A 6,908-nucleotide genomic window follows, 5' to 3' on the forward strand; every position below is an offset into this window, starting at 1 on the left:
CCTCAGTCACTCTGAGGTAATGCCCTGGCACGGCGAGCGCTTCTCCGGCGCATGGAGCGTGTGCTGTTCCCGTGGTGACTCCCGGAGAGCCGGGGAAGCGAGAGGCTGTTTGGAACGTTTGGGCGCTGTGTGCGCTCAGGGCATCCAGACAAGTAACTGTGATCCTCGGGTTCTCACACAGTACGGGCTTTGCATTTTTTTTTTTTCCGTTTTCTTTCCGTGTACGTTAGCAGCTTGTTCCTAAAGCCTTCAGGTGATGAAATTCAGAATTTTGCAGAGAAGCCCTCAGTTTTGTGTAGAGGTCTTGTCTGAAGTCTTGCTTCGAAAACGCTTGCAAGTACCACCCTGTGAATGGGCTGTTTCTGGTCTTTTTGTGCATGCAAACCCATGCACTTAATTATGTGCACTCACATCTATTACTTCTACAAGCTGAGACCTGCCGAAAGCTGTATCACAGTTACTAGAAACAGGGCACGAGGGAAAGAAACTTGTAAAGCTAAACTCTGTCTTGGAGAAACTTTAATCTAAAAAGTGTTACTGAAAACGGTGTGATGAGGATGGATTGCAGGGCTGGACCACAGAAAGAACCAATATGTGCTCCCTGGGTGGTTAGTGTCAGTGGAGTTTAGATGCATACAGAGATAATTGTCTAATAACCCTCTAGCAATTTTATTCTGAATTGTAAGAACTCTTCAAAACAGAACCAATTGTTCTGTGCATCCCTGTAGGCTTATCCTGCATATCTTATGATTCACAAGCTGAAAAGTCCCAGTTTGCAACCAAATGAGTAGGTATTCTTTTCCTTTCTTGTTTTGAGCAAAGTACAGACACTTTCCATGCTTGGCAATATTTGAATTCTAGTGAACGTGATCTATAACCTCAGCAAATGTGGAAGTGGGCATCTAAAAGAGGTTCTTTGTACTGGAATAGTTACTGAACCTAAAGTTTATTTGAAACTAACAAATTGCTAGGTTTGAAAGGAAGATGCTATTCTAAATAAGACTGTAGGCAGCAGATTATTTTGTATCAGTAATAGAATTTTATACTGGAAGGCTTGGGGTTCTCTTTCAAGTGGTTCAGAGCTAATGTTTGTAAGAATTCTTTGAAGAAAACCCCAAACCCACAAAACCCCACAAAATTAAAAACTAGGAGAAAAAAACCCTCTCATTTGCCTCACTTCAACAGGGGCTTGTAGAAGGCAGAAAGAAAGAGGAATTCAAGCCCTTTCTGGATTCCAGTATCAAAATGTTATGGGGATAGAAATGAAGCAAGTGAAACTAAATTTAAAAAAATCCTTTCACTGTTTAGCTTCTTACAGGTTGTTTACTCATTAACCAGTAATGCATGTGGAGCTGTTTCTTGCTGTTCCCTTACAATTTTTAGAGGCTCTGGAATTTCTTCCTTCTGCAGTTGCAATTTCCTATTGTTGGCATGTTCTTCCACTGGGGTAGGGTTGGTTTGTTTTTTAAGGTGGTGTTGATGTCTGCAGTCCTTTTAAGAAGAGGTTCTGCTGTGAGGGTCCATCCTGAAAGGATGACTGACAGTCACCAGCACACACAGAGGAGTGGTTTACAGTGCAAAGACAATTTGCTTGAGGGGAGGGTGGTAGATGGAGGAGGATGCTGCCACGTAGCCTTTTGTACTGTACACATTTGTTGTAAATTGAAACAAACGATTTTTTTTAATGTGTGGGCTGCCAGGATAGCTTTGGCTGCAGTACTATTATAATAGTGCCATTACTTGAAGTCCTGTGGTATGCTGAACTGGCAGTAAAACTTTAGCTGCTTCCTTTGTCTTTCTAACACTATGAATTTTCTTCTCATACTTTTAAGAAGGCCACAGTATGAATGGAGCCACAGTATGATTCTCATTATTAATTTGGATATTCTATTTATCTGTTTTATTACAAGAGTTAATAATTTTCCTTGGGTCTTGATTGTTTTCCAGGAACAGGCAAATTATACTGCAGCAGACCAGGTTTTTCCTTTAAAAACAAATGACATTTGTCTAAGGTACAGTGTTTCTTGATCTGTATTGTCCAGTTCTGAGGCATTTGTGACAATAGGGTCTGTGTATGTGGGTGCATGTAGAAAGTGTTTGTTACATGCCTCCATTCCCTGCTTGGATATGAAAGAATGCTACAAACTTGATTTTTTTTCTTGTCATTACAAGTTTGAAAATGGGTATGAGGCCAAATGTGGAATGATGCTTCCCACTACAAGAGTGAGGATGGATTCTGGGCCATCTAAAGAAGTACAGATGGGGGAAAGAGGTAGTATTCCCCTGTATTAACAGTAACTCTGAAAATTGCTCTCACCTTCTTTCAAGTGGAAGAGATTTCTGGTGATCAGACTCTTCTGTTTGTCTGAAATTTTAAAGTTTGCTTTATTCATTTTCCATTTGTAATTCAAGTTCGACTCAACCTGTATAAAATGAAGGTGCTCTGGAGGGCCCTCTTAAAGGTAGCATTTGGGTAGTAAGATGCATGTACTGTGTTTGTTTGTTACTTTGAGTATGAAGCAGCCACATGTGTGCCTGATTTAATGACTTCTGTTGACAGTGCTCCAGCCATATCAGAAAGTGAGAACACTAAATCTTTATTTCCACTTTTTGCATTGTTTTGCACTTTGCTTTCACTGGCTGTTGTATTTGGGTGGGAATTTTATTGTTCCTTTGACCCTATCCTAATTTCTGTTCTTCCGTAGTCCTATTGCAGTGTTCTGAGGTGCTATTCCAATTTCTATTTTTGGGGGGGCATCTCTCCCTTGAAAGATTCTGTGACCATGCCTCCAGGGTATGGTAACTTCTTGGCTGCTTCGAGTAATGACTGCCTGTGAACGGCTCATTTACACTTAGGCTGAAATCCGAGGAGGGAGCACAGAGGCAGATGTTATTGCTAGTCTGTACCAGACTGTCAGAGATGAATCTGAACCACCAATTTGACTCTGCTTCCCCTTGTTAGAAGCAGAGAGAACACTTTCACCTTTTGGTAGTATCTCAAGGTATACTCAGGGTTACTGTAGCAGGAGTCCATCTCCCAAGCCAAAAGCAGCGAGTGTGCAAACCTAGCAGGAGTAAATTAAAATATAACTGACTCTGCCTGTGGGGATTTTTATTCACCTTGGCAATGTTTGTCTTTTGGCTTTGCTTCTTCTCCTAAGGAAAACTAAACTATTACCACCTTAAAGGACATCTTTCCAAAGAAGTTAAAGTGCTATGTGAAAACAGAGACCCATAACTCCTTGGTATGGAGGAGAAAAGGGTGCAAAGCGTGTAGGGCTGTGTATTGCTCTAATAGTAAACAGAAATCGGTGCAATATGTGGAGGCTTTTGGATTTTTGTTGGGTAGGAGTGGGGAAGATAGGTGACAGATTAATTTGGCCTAAGCTATAGAAAGTGCAAAGTATGTAGTATTTTAAAGTGAGAATTTCTTAGGCCTTGTCTGTTGGCTATAGATTAGGCAGAGAATCTGATCAAACTCCAATCCAGAGTTTTGCCTAGTCCTCTCTCTTGAGGAGAGAAAGGCCTTACTCAGTTTAATACTGAATAGATAGCTGTTGTATCTTACAGTAGCCTTTGAGGTGACTTAGAGTTCCTCTGCTGTTGCTAGCATGGAAACAACTTTCGTGTAAGATTTCTTCCCAAGTGCTCATTCTTGTATGTTGATTGTTGAATTAATTTTTTTTGGTCTTTATTTAGAACTGGCTGCAGCTGGGTTGCTGAGCTTAGTCAGGCTTGGATTTGGGTTACTGTAGAATTGATTAGCAAAGTTTGGATCTGAGTTGCTGGCTTGACAAGCTGGTGCACTGTGGAGACATGGCTTACACACAGAGTAGAACTATATTTGTCAGAGAGAATGAGCATCATATCGCCATTCTTCTGTTTGACCGGAAAGAAGTTCTTCAGTAACAGGTTTCATGAGGTCAGTGGAGTGACTCAGAAAGGAGTAACCTCCTCTAAAAGAGGCGTGGAGCTGTTAATCCCCATGTCTCTGGAGTTTCGCTCCTGCTTTGCCCAAAACCATTGGACTCCTATTGACATCTGCTGCCAAAAATAGCAATTCAACTTTGCTGTCTCACCAAGATAGCTCATATGGTTAGTATCAGTCTTAATAAATCATGAGGCAGCTGCTTCTACATATCATCTTTTTCCACCTAAATCTTCTTCAGTAAAGAGTTTAGGAGGAAGATAAACAGGTTTTTAGTTATGCACCAATTATGCATAAATAAGTAAAGGTGCTGAGATTCAGCCGATGTGGACTGGCAAGAGGGACAGCTGCATTGTTGGGAAAATAATTTTCATCAGTCCATCCAGTAAATGTGTTTAAAGAGTTGCCTGTATCCCTGGAGAATTTGACAAACCATTCTGCTTGCCCTGTAGTTGAATTAAAATTGGATTTACATGTTAGAAACAAGATCTGTCAGGAATGGATTCTTGAATTCTTGGATTAGATTCTAGCTTAGTTTTGCACTAGCTTTGACCTCAGTTGTTTCTCTTCAAAACTCAGTATTTTAAACTTGTAAAGACATTAGTAGAACCAGTCAAATATCTCTAATGTCTAGAATTCCAATAAAGTCTAAATTTGTTGTATAGATAACATCAAGATCTGGCTTTTTTTGACTCATGTTTTCTGCTATTGATAAAGTTGAAGTGGGAGACAGGAAAAATTCTAAATAACTCCTGGCATTTAAGCAGCATGTTGTTTAGTTAGATCTCTGCATTGGTGAGGTAAGAAATGCTACTGCTCATGGTTTTTTTTATTTCTGATCACATCTGGTGCTAGTATTGTCAAAGGTAAATATTCATTTGCTAGGAACATTCTCAGGAAAAAAATCAGTTTGGATATAGCATAAAGAGGTCAGACTAACAGCTAATTCTTCTTCCCTACAAAGCAGAAATAGGAATGCATTTTTCACCCAGGCACACCCTCTTCCCCCTTTTCCCCTGAAACAGAATGGGTAACTGGCAGTCCTCTTCTCTTTCCTTTCCCTTAGACACAAGCATGCCCAAACAATTCTGTTTAATAATAGCAGTAAAACATACTTATGTAGTACTGCAACTTATTTCTGGAACTAGACTTAATTAACTCTTTTTATTTATACAGAGGTAGATAAAGATCCAAGAGACTCTGCTATTCTTGTTTACCTCTCAAATGTGGATTAACCATGATTGGTTGGTTACCTTCAGAGATCAGTGGTTTGTCAAAAATCAAAGCGCAGCCAAAGGGGCTGATTGTAACTGGCATTTGCAAGGAGTCTTTGAAATTATGCCCGTTGTCAGAATGCATCAAGGGCAAGTACTGCTCCACTCCGTGAGGGAAGGCAGCCAGGAAGTGGCTCTGATGACCTGGCAAGCAGAAGGAGCCTTGCTGGGGTTTTGGAGGAGGGCTGTTTGAGGAGGCCTCCACTGAGGCTGTCTTTAGGTTGCCTCTTCCCAACAGACCTCGCTCGCTATCTTGCCTTGAGCAGGGGAGGCTAAGCTCCCCTGGGGGAGTGGGCTCTGCTGTGCACAACTGTGCTCAGCAGCTGTGGTTTATCCTTTGGAATGTTGTACCTTCGATATTTGCATGATTACAAGTAGCCTTGGAAGTTAGGAGAAAAATGCCAACGCTGAAAACATACAGAGTCAGAGCAGCCCTTGCAGTCAGTTTGTTCTGATAGTCTCTTCCCTTCCCCATGCTCATAGAGTATACAATCTGCTTGGTTTTGCTTTGGAATGAAAAGCTTTGTGTCAGTCATCGATTTGATGTTTGTTTTTCCCTCTCCCATTTGGCTGGTGCATACTCAAGGTTGCACAGTATGAATTGGCTTTAAAAGAAACTTTGTGAATTTGGGGTAAATGTCACTTGGTGCTTTAACTGTAATTGTCCTGTGTGTCAGTTTAGTTTAAATACCTTTAAAACTAAAGCTATGCTGATGAAGATCAGGAAAACCTGATTTGAATTGATTATTTCTTCCTAATCTTTAAATGAAAGGAGACTAGATTCAAGGACCAATGAACAGAGCTCTTGGGGGCTTTGTATTTTTTTTGGTTTTATAGTGATACCCTTCATCCTAGATATTATTATTATAAAATTAGTTTTAATACATAACTTACCTGAATTTTTGCACCTATATAATTCTCTCTGGATTGCAGTAAATTTAGATCACATCCTGGTTTATTTTTTTACTATGAATGCTGTTGAAGCAGTGGAGTTACTAGGGGGAGGCACAAAGTGAGATGACAGAGGGGAAACTTAGGAAATGAGCTGGGTTTTGATCTGCTTTACAGAGCACATGATCTATTACTGCTTTCTCATTTGAAACTTTAATCCCATATCTTGTTGTGGACTCTCAAGACCAAGATACCTATGGCAAGTATATGCTTATATGAATATGGTATGGAGGACTGGTTTTGGATGAAAGGTGGAAATTTCTGTTGTAACACCACCTGCTGAAAAGCAGGGAATGAAGCACTGAAGTTTTATACAAAACCCCCCCCAAACCAACAACCCACCAGATTTTTCATTTGTATATGAAGTGGTCAGATGTTAGTTTCTTGCAGCTGGTAAGAGGAAGAGAACTTCAGCAATCTCTAATATATTCTGGTCTCCCTTCCTCTCAAGTGTTACGTGTCTGGGTTAACTAATAGAATAACTGCTTACTTCTGTAACAATCTAAAGCACAAGGTGCTTGTTGTTGAGGAAAGCTCTTTTGGCATTATGATTCCTTACGGCTGTAAGCACCCCACTGTTATCAGGAACTGTGTCTGGGTTAAGCTTATTTGCAGGGTTTGTTGGTGGTGTGGCAGATGCAATAGCTACACCCTTCTCTCTGATGCAAGCCACAGTGCAAATGTTTCCCAACACCTGATACTGATGTTTTTGAAGACCTCATAAGGTCAAGTGCACTGAATTTCATAAGCGATTA

This window comes from Corvus brachyrhynchos, unplaced genomic scaffold (assembly GCF_000691975.1).
Source record: "Corvus brachyrhynchos isolate BGI_N302 unplaced genomic scaffold, ASM69197v1 scaffold115, whole genome shotgun sequence".
NCBI classification, from domain to species: Eukaryota; Metazoa; Chordata; class Aves; order Passeriformes; family Corvidae; genus Corvus; species Corvus brachyrhynchos.